At 34.5% G+C, this 16353-nt stretch overlaps 1 long non-coding RNA gene across 1 annotated transcript; it reads left to right on the top strand.

Moving 5' to 3' along the window:
• Positions 1–12650: 12650 nt before the first annotated feature.
• Positions 12651–15304, top strand: LOC125612715. The gene is made up of 3 exons (XR_007343888.1): positions 12651–12839; positions 14504–14635; positions 15237–15304. It is a non-coding gene; the product is annotated as an uncharacterized LOC125612715 (long non-coding RNA).
• Positions 15305–16353: the final 1049 nt, after the last annotated feature.

The raw sequence follows: 16353 nt of genomic DNA, 5'->3' as shown, positions 1-16353 counted from the left end.
TCATTAACAAACATAGATAATTTGAGGTCTTTTTCTCCTATTTATATCCCTTTAATTTCGTTCCCTTGCCTGATTCCTCTGGCTAAAGTTTCAATGACCATGTTGAGTAGGAGTGATTAAAGTGGGCACCCCTATCTTGTTTCCATTTTTAGAGGAGATTCTTTCAGTTTTTCTCTATTTGGAACAATGTTAGCCTTGGTTTTTCATATATAGCCTTTATAATGATGACATTAATTCCTTCCGTCCCTAATACTTCTAGTGCTTTAAACATAAACAAATGTTGTACTTTGACAAATATTTTTTTCACACCTATTGAGATAACCATGTGATTTTTATCCTTAAGCCTATTCATGTGGTGAAGTACATTTGCTTATTTCCACATGTTGAATCAATCTTGCATCCCTGGGAAGAAAGTCATTTGATCACGTCCTATCTTTAAAATGTGTTTTTAAAAATGAATTTTGCCAATATTTTATTAAGAATTTTTTGCATCTATGTTCACCAAGTATATTGATGTAAAGTTCTACCAGATCTTTAAAAAAGAACTAATACCCATCTGCCTCAAATTATTCCATGAAACAGAAAAAGAGAAAAGACTGCCACATTCATTCTAAGAAACCTGGAAGTCTGATACCAAAACCAAATAGAGACACATCAAGGAAGGAAGGAAAACTTCATTCCACTTACAGCATTATAAATTGTCTCCACCCTGCGTTTCCAAACTTCCAAACTCCTCCCAGAAACAAACTAGTTGTGGCAATGACTACACTCCTGACACCAATTTCTGTGTTACGCAGCTATTTGTTGATGTGACCAAAATACCTGAGAAGAATAACTTAGGAGAGGGAAAGTTTATTTTGGCTCATGGTTTCAGAGACTCAGTCCATGATCCATTGACTCAATTGCTGTGGGCCCAAGGTGAGGCAGATTATCATGATGGAAGGACATGGTAGAGGAGTGCTGCTCTTCTCATGGCAGCTGGGAAGCGGAAATCAGCCAAGGAGCCACAGAGAAGATGAAGTTTTTCAGGGCACTTTCCCCAGTGACCCCACTTCAGTTTTGTTGCTCATCAGATAAATACATATTGAAGCTATGATATTCCTTTGTGATATTTTGGTAATAAGTATAAATACTAAAAGTACCAACACTCAGACTCTGTTGGATAGAGTGTAAATTTGATCAACCTCTCTGGAAGACTATTCAGCATTAATATTGAACATATAAATATATTATCACTAGAAATTTTACCCCTAGTTTTATACCTGGCAGAATATGTACAAATGTGCGTTAAAAGGTATGCACAAGAATTTTTCATAGCAGCATTATTCACACCTGCACCTTGAAACAATCCAAGTTTTCATCAAGAGTAAAATGGATTCATCTGGTCTAATTATATTACAGAGGAATTCTACACAGCAATGAGAATGAACGAAATACAACATATGCAACGACAAAGACACAGCTCATAGAAATAGTATCATGTAAAGCCTAGCCTGGTGGCACATAACTGTGATCCCAGCTGCTCAAAAGGCTGAGGCAAGGAGGATCATGAGTTCAAAGCCAGTCACAGCAATGGCGAGGCGCTAAGCAACTCAGTGAGACCTGTCTCTAAAGAAAATACAAAATAGGACTGGGGATGTGGCTCAGTAATTGAGTGCCCCTGAGTTCAATCCCTAGTATCCCTGCCCCCCCCCCAAATAGTATCATGTAAAAGAAACAAGACACATTTGGGCACATGATTTTTGGAATCCATTTATATAAAATTCAAAAGTCATAAACTAATCTATACTATTTGCTAAATCAGGATGGTGGTTACTCATTCAGGAATAGTGACTAAAGGGAGTGGTTATACAGGTCTGTTCACTTTTGTATTCTTACATTGAGCACTTTTCTGTGTGTATAATTTTTCAATAAATACAATACAATAAAATGTTTATCTTTAAAAAGAGTAACAGATTTTCAATTTATGACTTTGGCATAGAGATTTACACCTGGGCAAAGTTTTTGGACAAAGCTCTTCTGTTAACAAATACATCCAAAATGATATAGGCAGGAAGCCTAATAAATAATGTCCACTTCTCCCTTGTGAGAAGATCCACAGAAAATAACATCCTACAAAAATGTCCATAAAAAAACACTGAGAAAAATCTAAGTGATTTTGCTCAAGAGTATCCAGCAAGGGCAAGGTTTTTGTTTTCTAAGCCCTACCAGAGGGTCACAGAAAGTCTTCTGATTGTCTCAATCTCGGGACAAAACACTCTGATGTCACTGAAACCGAGAACATGCACAGGAGGAAAAAGATAAGCCTAACTTATTTGAGAATGTTTTCTGTTAACACATATTGACCTTAGTGACCTCTAACAGCCATCAGAATTGTGCTCTGAGAAAGCCTCAGGGTGCATCTGCTTACTCATGATACATTGATGTCAGTTCAGAGAACTCAGATTGATGGTACAAAATGTACTCAGATCACCATGGGCCTCTTTCCAATGAAATGTTAAGCTACATGTGCTTGAGCATTTTGAATTTATAAATTTGCAAACATATTAGTTTGTCTACATAGTCAACATATTAGTAAGGGAGGTGTATTGTGCAGGTCATTTATAGAGAAAGCAAAATGTCACCTAACGCCACTGTTGGAAATTAATTATATTTTAAATTCTCTTGGGATAAACTGTCATGTTACCAAAATTTGCAAGGGAAAAAATTGTATGCTCAATTAAGTTCAAAAAACCAGACTAAAGCTCCCAGACTACACTCCTTCATAATTTGTATACTTTATGCCAAGACGAGTTAAGTTCATTACCTTCTAGGACATTTCTAAGTATTAATATACAGAAGTGAAAACAAACACTGCTTAATATTCTCTGAAATTAGCTGAAGGGCATTTTAAATGGTAAATCTTCCTCCCTAAAAGAACTTAGAAAGGTAAAAGAAGCTTTTTAAAAGAGAACTTTATTTTGAAAAAGTAAATTGCAAAAGAGTTTATGAAGAATCACTAAAATGCAAAAGGGAAGTGTTTGGAACAATTCCAAATATAGGAACAGAGTACTTCTTATTACTTTGCCAAAAGAAAGATTATGTTGTTGTTGTTTGAAGAACTTGACTCATTAAAATCTACTTATATAGGTGATGAATTTTGTGGGGTGAAAATTTCCTAAACTTTGGAGAAAGAAATGTGATAATTCTTGAATCCGTCCTTGAGGCAGGGGGTCCATGAAGAAGAAATTTAAGTCTGCAGAATGTGTTTCATCTGTGAATATTAAGAAGAAACCCCACGAGGTTCACATTTAATCTACATTCACTGAAAACACTTGTACCTTTTACACTCTGCTTATTCATGCAACTGGATTAACTAAGTACATAAACTGCTGCTTTCAGCTCTAGCTCTCCTGTTTTCTGCCAGTAAAGGTCGCACTGACTCACACATGAAACCTTTTGTTTATATCTCAGAGGTAGCTGACCCCATTGCACCTGCTTTTGAATATTTGGCAACAGACAAGCTTGCAAATGAATATGGCTCTTTCAAGAAGTTGCTTATTTTAAAATGAAATTAGCATTTCCATAGGTGCCAAACCACTGGCGGAAGAGAATGGAGACCTCTGTGTAAGAGAAGACAGGTACATTGTGGAACTGTGGCAGCATCTGCATGCCCACCTCATCCTATAGATGATGTCTCTGAATGATTGCTGAATGAACGAATGGACGAATGAACAAACTTGTTTCCTTTGCTCCTTTTTACCCAATCACCAACAGTTAATTTTGTTTGTAGAGATGTATTCTATATCTACACAGAGAAGGAAATATGATTTAAGTATCTCTTCTTTTTTCAAAGTTCCCTCTGCCTTCCCAGCAAATATCAAATACACATGTTACATGTTACGTAGACTAAAGTCTTTACTGCTACAGAGACTGATGTTCAAGCATTTAGGATTATCTTCCTTTTAAGGTAACCAGTGCCCAAACCCTTCAAAATGATATGGAAGGAGCCAAAAGGGATAAATCTGAAAGTTACTGAAGATTAAATGTGAAGGTGAGAAGGCAGTGGATATAAAGGTTAGATTTTATTCTGTAATCCAGCAGAAAACCGGGGGAGGTTTGGGATAGTGGCACAACATGGGCAGATGTGTTTCTTAGAAAGTTAGGGTACCTTTGGTTTAATTGATTGATTTTTGGAGATTCTGAGGTAGGATGTGAGTCTATAAGTCATCTTAATAGCACAGGTCAAAGATAATCTCTGCTGTGAGCCATTAAGGTAGTTGTTACCCTTAAAGGGATAGCTTCTGGGAGAGCCCATGAGGTCAGGGGAGCCATGGACACTGGTGAATACTGTTTCTTGGTCTTGATGTTGTATATCAGGATTTGTTATTTGCAAATATGAATTAGTTATATATTTTGTGAAACTTTCCATAAAGGCACTTCAGTAAAAGAAATGTAAAAATTTAAAAAAAATTGACTAAATCAGGGCAGGAATGAATAGGAGGAATTTTAGAGACAGAGAACAAAAAAAGATTTGCCTACTAAATAGAAGCAGAGAGAAGAGAAAAGGAGAAAATAAAAGATGATTTTGAGATATGTAGTCTTAGAAGTGGAAGTCAGTTATTTCATTTATAGAGTTAGGAACCTCATGAGGAAGATCTCCTTTTTAGGTGGAACCAAAAAAGAATAATTGAGATACCAATGAGATTCTTAGGTGGGATCCCCCAATAACCAAATGTGAATTTTATTTGGAGCCCAGATAAGTGTTAAATAGGAGCTCACTGAAAGTCATACAGGCAGAAAACAGTTGAAATAGTAGAAATGCGGGAGGTCCCTAAGTGAGTAAGAATAGTCCAGTACTAATTCTTAGAAAACTGCATTTATTTGGAAATTTTATCATATACCAGCCTAGTTCATGACACAGTAGTTTTGGAATAAAATTTGTAAATGTATATAGCTTTTTTAAAATGGTAATTTTTAAAGCATTTTTATTTTCTGTATTTTCCAAATTGTCTTTAATAAATAATATATATTTTGTACTATATAAGAAACTCATACAATGAAATAAAAATATTTTATGTGAAATGACAGGAGGCTGAAGGTAGCAGCATTGTTTAATAACTGAAAAAAATCATCCTTCTAAATTATTTTCTGTATTTTGTCTAAAAAATAGGTGTTTTTAAACATTTGTTTTTAAAACTTTTCTGTAAAGCTATGTAACCAGATGGGGTTAGTGATCTGTGGACAAGCAGATTGACCTCACCACTTTTACCTTCTTTGTGTTTATCAAATTGCATGCAGTTAAGCAAGGGAAAATATAGGTATATTTTCAGTGAATAATAAGGATAAGTGATCTAATTCTAAGAAAGTAATATCATAGAAAAAATTTAATGGGAAAGCATAAGTTATATTTAAAACTTCATATGTTGTGTTCTTATTTTTCAATTTAGTCCTATTTCAAGTGATTAATCAGTTCAATAATTAAAAGAACCCTTATAAACAATCGAAAATTCATAAAGGGAAGGTAGCAATTCTTCAAGAGATTCCCTAATCTGTGCTAAAAGATTCAAATTATCAATATAAACTTTCTGAAACTCTCCACTATTATGTAATATACATAAATCTCTGTGAATACTATAAAATTAACATTCCAGTCATGATTTCTTTTGGACTGATAAATGTGCTTTGATGACCCTATTAGACTATGTGACACTTAATGCTGACAAGGGATTGCTGTAGCTGTTACTTGCTAGAGACCAATGACAAACACACACCTTGCTAGTAAGGTTCAATGAGGCATTAAATCTGCCATCCTCAGCTGAATAATACAGATAGAAGGGCTGATTTTCCATAGTATTTCAGCCCTAGAAGAAAAGCTAGTTTGTTTGATATGGGCACGTTTGCAATACGGAAAATATTTTATGTAAGAGTGCAGGACAACTTGTGGGATTTGTAAGAAAAAGTCTTGTTTGAATATAGGTTCTGGAGTGCAAAACTTCTTTTATGTTCCAATACACCATTCTAAAATTCCATGAATTATGTGTTCATTACTTGTTTAATAAAAGGGATGGTGATTAATATTTGCAACATCTTAACTTCTTTATATTTTAATAATATTAACTTCCCAATATATACATTTTACCTTTGAAAACTAGGGGGCCAGAAAAATTTACCAAGAAATATTAATAATTTAGAGTAAGAATAGATGATAACTATATAAGACAAATTGAATTTTTTTCTTTCTTTAGTTAAAATATTTTTTAGAAGGATGAGATTAGAATATGAATTTTTCTCATGGTTTTCCTTGTTAGTGCCTAATACTCAATAAAGATGCTAAAATATATCAGTGATATAAAATGTTCATTGCAGAATTCCCAAACATAGAAATATTACCCTAATTTCACTAAGTACCCATACATCTTCACCCTTGTTTCCATATTTTAAAAACTTCAATGCAATGAACATCTTTATTTCTGTCCCTCCTTTTATTCTGAGGTGATGGATGGATTCTTCTCCAGGCAATGACGAATCAAGATGCTTGAGGGAACAAGGCCAACACTATCACTAGCCTTCCTTTTCAAAATGTTCCAATCAGATATTCATCTTTTTCCAAACAGATGTCGGACAAATCCATTTTGACCCAGAACCAAAACAATTAATCCAAGTCTAGAATCACTTACTCTGGCTAAGGTCAAACCTTGGTAAATATGTGTTTTGAAACTTCATTTTGTAGAGAATTTAATCCAATTCTTTTCACATGAGGAAAAGCTAATAATAAAAGTTGATGATTGTAAAAGTGAGACCAAAGAGCCACAAGACATATTTATCTTGGAAAGAAAATTAAAAGATCAAGAAGATTGGCCATAAAACATTTTATACAAGTTTAGATTAAACCAACAATTTAAAAGATAAATATTTTGCATTTTTATGCATATATTCAAGATAAAAATAGATGCTGTACTGAATTTTTTTAAAAAACCCTCAATAAATATTTCTTCCATAAATGATTTCTGAACTATTTACATATGAGAAACTGTGTTATTTTATAAGTCTTTTTTAAATAAAATATTTTTCAAAGAAAATATATTTTCAAAATAATGTATGTAGACTGTTCAATCTAATTCATTTCTAAAACAGGAGTCAAAATCTCTTCAATGTGTTAAGTGTTTGCCTTATGGATTCCTAGGGAATGATGACTAGGGACAGAAATAATTAGGACAAAGAGATTTACTATCATTTGGTTGGTTTCTATGTATTTCCAAATGGTAAAACCAGTGTAGTTTTCTAGCAAAGAGCAGGGAAGAGGATATGGCCCTCATGCCACCTTATATGGCACCACAAGGACCACATACTAGTCAGGTCCCAGTAGGAAATACTGAATGTAAGATAATTAGAATTTTTCTTTTCTTCTCACAAGTGGGTAATTTACTCTGTGTAGGTGGAGGAGAAACCCATGGGAGAGTGCTGCACTGCACTATCACTACATCTAGGCAGAAGAGTTATAGGGAAAGACAATTTCTTGGAGCTTGGAAAGAGGAATTCATGTGGATTTGAAGGTCTTGAGAGGCAAGTGGGTGACACCATTCGCTCTTGGTGACCTTGCAGGGTTGGACAAGAAAATACATTCCCTGCCTGCCTTTGCCCTCTATTCTCTTGCTGGGGCTCCACATTGGCTGGGTGATCAGATGGAGGTAAAAGTGAAAGGTGTATGTAATCCATTGCTGGTACAGCTCCAAAGTAGAGAGCAGGTAGAGAGAGGAAGAGACTTGACCTTGAGGGGTTAATTGAAGTTACGAAGCACAAACCTTTAGCTTATGGATTGATGACCAAAAGAGCCTACTTTCTATTCTCAAGGATCTACTCATCACTTTAAAGTCTAGCTTTCTTTATTCTCTTTCTTTTCAACCTAAATTATATCCAGAGTAGCTCTTTTCTCTCTCTCTTTCAGTGGTCTCCTAATCTTCTTTAAAAAGTGTTTCTTCATCTTTAAAAGCATTACTTTATATGCACATTCTTTAATTATTCTTGCATTTGTATACACATATATGTGTTATCCAAATTAAAACACATGTCCATGATACATGTAAAAGTTTTTATAAGAAGGTTTTTCTCATCAAGTCCATTTGAATTGTAATTTAAGAAGTAACAGTGTGACCTAGTTTAGCAACACTTGCAAATTTGAGAGCATATTCCTAATTAATTTTCTGGGTTATCAAATGACATGTTGAGAAAACTCATCCTCATAGCCAACTCTCCAGAGCCTTTAGGTAATATTATATAATTTCTAACTCTTATATATGATCTTGAAGCCATACATTGACTGTACTGAGACTAGAATGGTCAAGATTATCCTATCCCAGATGAAGAAAAAAAGTTTGTAAGGCTGTGACCAAAATGTTTTTATTTCTCAGAATAACACTCACTAACTTGCATTACTTATCTATCCTTGATCATCTGCTTTAAAATTAACTATATTGTGAAAGAAAGAGTTTTGATATGATTTTTCTCTTCAAAGTGTTACAGAGTTGTTCAATAGAATTCTCTAGGATAGACCTAGACCTAGACACATTTTTTATCAAGTCTTTGATTAATGTATAGACTTGACTACTACCAATTCTCATGTCACTTAAAAATGTCCGTAGACACTGCTAGTACCCTTTGGATTCCTCTTACTAGTTCTGTCTCCTATTTTCTTTTTATATTGCTGCTAACTGATTGCATTTGCAATCTTCACAGAATTGTGTTTAGACACTCGACTTGAACCCTTCTTGAACATAGAGCCAAAAGACTGCAGAGCTTAATAGAATATGTTTACCATAAAAAGCAAACATTCATGTTGATGTGATCTTTTCTGTGCAATAGGGGTTCAGAGTCTAGATCCTGGTGCATAATAGTGTTATTTCATTTAACATTTATGACAAATAGTGTTTAATGCAGGAAACAAAAGATATATATTTCAAGAAGATATGTATTTCAAGAAGAAAATGATTTAAATGTGGTGCATTGCAACATAATTACTGGGTGGGATAAAGAAGCAGAGACTAAGCTAATCCTCCATAGAACACCATGAGAGTGACTTGCCAGGAGAATAACTATCTCTCTTTTAATCAAGAAAGTTAGAGAATCCAAAGGTTGTCATTGAACAGAGTGAGTTCAAGAACATATTACTATAATTGCAATCATAGTATCAGGAAGGAACAATTGCTTCAATTGCCTGGGAATTCTATGTAGAGCCCAGCTCCCTCAGTTGCAAATGTGATACAACACTCATGAAGTTGGTGATCAGATGCTGGAATGTCCATAAACATTCTTGGCAACAGAAAACAGCCAAAAACAGAAAGGAGGTGGCCTCCACCTCATTTATGCGTTCCAAATATCTTATGATTGCTCCTAATTGGCAGACTTACTTTCCAACTAAAATCCTAGCTTGCAAAAATGTTTGAGAAATGAAGTTTGAAGCTTTTCACTCAATAAAGCACTGGATGGCAAACTTGAAGGAGGTAGGGATAATTGCTGAGTGCTAATCAGGGCCATTCTCTTGCATAACTCTAGGGAACATCATTCATCATACAACTGGTGGCCTCAAGCAGCCAACTAACTGTTATCACTCATAGTACCAATTAAAGATCATCAAGAGTCAAGTGTTGAACTTCAAGTATAACACTTTAAGATAAATGTTAACAAAATAGTGTTGTTCAAGCATAGTCATCAAAATGGTAAAAGGTTTTAGAGACACATAAAGAAAAGAAAGGAATGAAGATGGAAATTAAAGCAGCGATCTGTTAAGCATTAGAGGAAGCAGGTGTGAACTTGCTTTGAGGTTCAGTGGATATCAGAAGATAAGTATGGATAAGTGAATGAAGCAGGTTTAAGTTGGGATTTTCACTTGAAATTTCATTTAATACTTCTTTTAAATTTAAAATTCTGTAGTCCCGATCTGTTCCAGATCTCTGCAGATAGATCAAGGGTCCCTTGACATTATCTGGAAGGTTCAAATTAAAGTGATTTGAACAGATCCTTCATTTTCATTATTTTAAACATCAGTTCTACTACCAGTGAAGTGAGATAGGAGTAAGACTTTCATCTCTTTTACCCTGATATTTTTATTTTATTCAAATATTTAATTTTCCTTATCCTGTATTTAAATAGTGGCTTTTTGTCCTGCAAGGTTTCAAGAGAAAGACTCTCTGACATTAAAAATGCTTTATTCATTAACAATTTAATGCCATTTTTTTGGTAAATACTTGTTAGGAAACAAATATTCCAGGCAAATTTGGAAAAAATGAAGTGAGCGCATAGCTTGGTAGTTTGGGCAATTGCAAATCAAAATGAATTCAAACAGGAGAAAAAACGTAAAATATATTAATAATTTGAGAAATAATAATCCAAAACTCAAATGTTTTATGGGCAATAGAAACCTAGACTACTGTATTGCCAAAAGAGACACAGATGAAACCAGAGAGCAAATGATTTTGCCATGTGTGGTGTCAATAAATTAAGACTGATGCAACTTTGGCCTGTTAAGGTAGGATCCTCATGGACAGGGTGGAGATGGTTTTACAGCTTCAAAGCTCAATAGTCAGTTCTGTGCAACTCCATTCTAGAAATAAATGGCAGAGAAGTGGAGAAATTTAAGGAAACTATTTAGGTAAAAATGATTCTGAATTATGTTTAACCTGAAGATATATATATGACTGATAGAAAAATTATGTACTAAATCTAGAAAAAGTAACATTAAGGCCAAATATCAAAAATAAAATATCCAAGTGAAAAGTCATTTCATATAGCTAATGAAAACTGCAGTAGGATATTGTTTGAGTCAGCTTTTTAATTTTTTTTTTTGTCTTTGCTGCTGTGACTAAAAGACCTAACCAGAACAATTGTAGAAGAGGAGAAGTTTATTTAGGGGCTTACTGTTTCAAAGATCTCAGTTCATAGACAGCCAGTTTCATTTCTCAGGGCTTGAGTTGAGGCACAGCATCATGGCAAGAGAGTGTGGCGGAGGGAAGCACCTCACATGATGATCAGAAAGCAGAGAGATTCCACTTATCAGATGCAAAATATATACTCCAAAGAGCACCCCCAATGAGCTCCCTCCTCCAGGACACCCTATATAACCTGTCAGGGCATTAATTTACTGATTGGGTTAAGTCTCTGATCGGGTTAAGTCTCTCATAACTCAATAATCTCTCCTCTAAACCTTCTTGCATTGTCTCACAGAATGAGCTTTTGGGGGATACCTCACATGCAAATCATAATAAGTGTATATAAAAAAAACAACTTTTTTGGTGGGAGGGAAACTAGGGATTGAACCCAAGGACACTCAACCACTGAGCTGCATCTCCAATTCTCCAGTCCTTTTTATTATTTTACTTTAAGGCAGGGTCTTGCTAAATTGGTGATGATCTGGATTAATTGCTGAGTCTGGCCTTGAACTTGTGATCCACTTGCCTCAGACTCTGGAGTCTCTGGGATTACAGGCATGGTCCACCATGCTTGGCTAAGAGAACAAACACCCATCCCCCTGCAAAAACAACAACAACAACAACAACAACAAAACCCTCTGTTATATAAAAAATCAATAATTGAAAAATAATCTTTTAGAGGTGAAATAGGAAAACAAATAGACATACAAGTTAATAATTGCCAAGGTCAGCAATAAATTACACATCTCATAAATTCTAATGTTTGTTATATGTAATGGAATAAGACAATATAAATGATATCCTCAAAATACATATGCAAAACAGAAAAAAAAAAGTTTAAATCCAAACAATTAGCACACAGAAAAAGGTGAAATTTAAATTAAGTAGCTCTAATTTTGGTTATCTGCACAGTATGAAAATAATCTTTTTTTTTTTCTGGAATTCAGAACACTTTTCACAGTATACTTTAGTTCTGTTTCTCCAGAGGATAGCTCTCATCCCCCATACTCTAAGGTGTGCACCCTGTTCCTAAGTAGAAAGGACATGCGTCATATGTTGAGCACAGCCTGATTGTTGACTATTGTATGAACCTGAAAGTAATTAGCTTAACTACTTGTCCTTAGGCCATGTCTCTTAAAGGCAAAACATTAGAAAACAGGGGAATGTTTTGATCAGTGGGCCAATTTGTTTCCCATACAACAGTTCTAAGAAGGAGAGGGGGGCAGATCTCCTCCAGGTCAGGGCTTATCAGGTTGTTGCTTGGATTTGGGGATATGAGATTTTCTTTATGGAGAAAGCAGATGAGATGTACTCTGGGTGAGGCTGGCTAGTACATGGCAAGATCCATAGTCAGGTGGCCTTGTATCATGTACATATCACCTGCTAAGTGCGAGGCACTCTTCTGTGTGCTATCCATAAGTTGTTACACATTTTCTCAGACTTGTGAAGTAGATGTTATCATGATATCATCTCTATTATATAGGGAATGAAATTGAAATGCAGAGGTTAAGCTATCTGCCATGACAAACACAATATTCAAACCCAAGGTTTTTCACCATCAATTTAACTCTAGTGCTTTGAATATGTGGTATGAAAAAGAGATGAAAGTAGTCGTATCATTTCACCATTATGAACAGAAAAATTTATTTACCCTTTAAAATGGAAAAAAAGGAGTTATGTGAAGTATTATTATGATTTATATTTTGTCTTTGCCCATCTTTCCTGGACTTTATTGTTTCACAGGGGATGTGTTCTTCCAGTTTCCAACTAATATGACCCAGGGGAGTTTACCCAATGAATTGATGTGAGAAGACATAAGGTAAACTATTTATTGATTTTCCCTCCATATCTGAAGATGTGCCCAGAGCCGAAAGTAGCAGGAAGCCTATCATTTTCCTTCTGACTGCCATTAAGTTTCATCCAAGAATACATCAGGTAATATCAGTGAAGGAAATAAATTGATCAATAAAAAAAAGCTTCTTTAGTGGGTTAACAAGTTATTAAGCCAGACCTTAGTTCTACTATTTGTCAATGTTATTGAAAAAAAATTTTAAATACATTTTAATGGCACGTAGATCCATCTGGCATAAGGAAATCTCATTTGTGATAATAGCAAATTTTAAATTTCTTTACTGTTACAAGCTGTGCCAGAAGAGGTGCAAAGAAAACTACATTTAATATTTGAATCTATGTATTGATAGACATTAAAAAGAGACAGTTTTATACACATTGACTTAAAATGGACTTTATATTAAGTCCTGAAGTTTTAAAAATGCCTGTCACCTCTCCACACACCATGATAGAAAATAAATTTATTATTCATCAAATTATTGCTGGAAGTTATTATACCAATACTTCCGACAGTGTATAATTTGAAGTCTCTAATGTGATCTAAGTAATCATTATTACTGAGCCAGACATTATGGTACAAAAACTGCTTTGTCAGAAATTCGATGTGCTCCTGTTTGTATCAGATTCTTTACAAAATAAAGGAGAATGGACAAGGTAGCTGATTTGCAATGTTGTTCATGATTCATTGGAGTAGTATTTCTTTCCTCTGCAGGTGTATTAGAAACTCTCAGAGATTTTAAAATCTAAGAATTCCTGGAATCTTTCTCATGAGGTCTTTATTTAACTGATTATCAGAATACTTCTTTCTTTAACTGATGAAACTTATTAAAAAACTATTCAGATAAGTATTTGAAATAAAGATTGTAGAGTTATTCTTTAGTTCATAAGTCTTTGAGATATCCTCAAATATTTTTTTTTCAAAAGGAGGATGATATGTCTGAACCATTACAATATTATAGTCACCTTATAATCAAATATTGACACCATTTTTTCTTTATACAAAATAATTTTCCTACTAAAATAATATGTCCTAATAGGATCAAAGAAAAAAATAGGAAGTTTGTTCATATAATTGGTTGAATTTTATGTGAGTAGCATAACTTGGCTGAGGCAGAGGATACATAATAATCAGAAGGAATTATGTGAGTTATATTAATCTTCAATTTAATGAGAAACTAGGAAAAAAGACCAGGGAAGATCATCTGAAGAAGAAGGGAAGGGAGATAGAATAGAATGTATTATCATGATTAAAAATATTCTATCTCATCTGCTCTTAATTTTGATCATTTCATTGACTTTCTTTCTTCTTCTGTTTCCCTTTTCTCTTGCCTACTTCTTATTATTCTTTAAGTCATAAAAAGCTATGCTTTATGGTCAACCTAGACATTTAGAGATTATGGTCCAAAATTTCATGTCAGAGCAGTTGAATAAACAGATCCCACTTTTTCTGGATTTTTTTTTTCATTTGGACTTTGATGTCCTTCATACTTGTAGTTTACTACAATGAGGAAGAACACACCATGGGAACCATGAGATTTCTCAGTGTAGTGGATCAATTGGTGCCCCCCCAAATGATATATTTATATGCTAATTTCCAGGATGTGTGAAAGTTACCTTATTTTAAAAAATGTCTTTGCAAATGTAATTAAAAACCTTCAACAATTAAGAACCCTGAGATCAGGAGAAGATCCTAGGTATTCTGGGTTGGCACTAAAGCAAATGATAAGCATTTTTACATTGACTCACAGAGAAGATAGACACACAGAGCAGAACTCAGACATACAGAGGAGGAGATGATATGACCATGACACAGAGACTGGAGTGGTGATGCCTTCGGCCACAAGTCAAAGAATGCCAATAGCTGTCACCAGGTTAAAGAGGTAAAAAGTATTTTTTCCCTTAGAACTACCAGAGGGATCACAGCTCTAATAACTCCTTGATTTCACACTTCTGGCTTCTAGAATTTTAAGAGGATAAATTTTTGTTATTTCTGGCTACCAAGTTTGTGATAGTTTATTACAGCATCCAAAGGAAAATTATACACCCAGTGAAAAGGTGTTATAACAAACCCACTATGATATAGGATTTTGCCTTTGGCTGGGATTTAGGGAAGGAACTAAGGAAGCATATATAACCTTGACAAGGTTGTATACTGCCAGAAGGATGTGCTGTTGCATGCCTGGGTATCTTAATAAATTGTGTTTATAGAAGGGGAAAATCAGTACAAAGATGAAACTAGAATTGGTAAAGATCCTAAAGGATTAGATTTAGAAATGGGTAATTTAGCATTTTGTAGGTTCACAGTGACTTTATTTGTGCTTAGTGAAAATTATGAAGTGGTCTTTGTCTTATTGTATCATGGCCTCAAACTAACTTTGTCTGCCATTGGTATTGTCAGTTTATATGCATTAGGAAAAAACCAGTTGTGACTGCCAGATCACCTTCTAAATGCCGATGGTTACTTGATTTCTTTAATAACAGTGCCCATCTCTGAGATGTCTTCTATTTGTACTTGCTGGAGGAGCCAATCAGCCTATATTTGGAAGGTAAGTTGATGCAGCATTGAACTCCAGAAATTCATTGAAACCATTCTGCATCCGTGTATTTTGTTTTTCTACTTGAAGCAGAAAATAATAATGTTTTATACAACATTACTAATATTTTATGGTGAAAATTGAGCTCTGATACTTTGCTAAAGTCCCTTGCCATTGAATTTATTTTGTTTTCTTAGAAATAGATCTCTCTTTGGGATTTTATTGTCCTGATCAATTTGTATTATTGTTTTTAGTGAAGATTATTTATGGATTTTTTTTAATCACCTAACATCCACTTTTCCAATGCTTTGTTTTGTCTGCATGTCTGTTGCCTGTATTGAATGTCGTTTGTCAGTATGAGTAAAACTGTACAAGGAGAGGATGGACTTAGAAGTCCATTTTCAAGACCACTCCGGGGGTTTGCAAGTTCACAATATTCTTTTCAGCATCACTTGGACAACTTTGCCTCAGGACACTATTTCAAAATCTTATAAGGACTTCTTTAGTCTTGTTTCGGTGTCTTGGAGAACTGCTTTTTCTTTTGTTTCACTTGGTGATTCTCTCTGGCTCCTGTTGGGTAATGGATTGTCATCGAATGAACTTCAGTAACAAAAGCTTAAATGGGTGTCGGTCTCACAGACATTTTGTAGTTCTCATGGAGTCTTTGCAAACTAAAACTGCTTCTTCCAGGCCAAACACCTGCTTCTTTTATGTTTCCCCAGTATAATGCTAACTCTTATTTGTGACTTCCTGTCACAATTTCATTAATGATATTTTGGAATTATAATGGTTGCTCTGGGAAATCTTCTGATATGGAAAAAATTGCTCATTTGAAAGGTAGCTTAGCACCAAACCCCACAAAATTCTGACTGTCCAATGTTCAATTTTCTTTAATTTGTATGAAGAGGCTTCTAAATACAATTTGGACTAAAAAGTTAGTTTCTCTAAAGGATTCAGTAGCAAAACCTGGAACAAAAGTGAGAAACTTAACTGCCTCCTTGTGAAAATATCAAAACCCTATTCAGTTATTCCTTTCTATATACTGTCTTATATACTTTGCTTTA

The sequence above is a fragment of the Marmota marmota genome, unplaced genomic scaffold, assembly GCF_001458135.2.
Source record: "Marmota marmota marmota unplaced genomic scaffold, marMar, whole genome shotgun sequence".
Lineage (NCBI taxonomy): Eukaryota > Metazoa > Chordata > Mammalia > Rodentia > Sciuridae > Marmota > Marmota marmota.
Note: the sequence above shows the minus strand (reverse complement) of the source record. Positions and strands in the feature narration are given on the sequence as shown.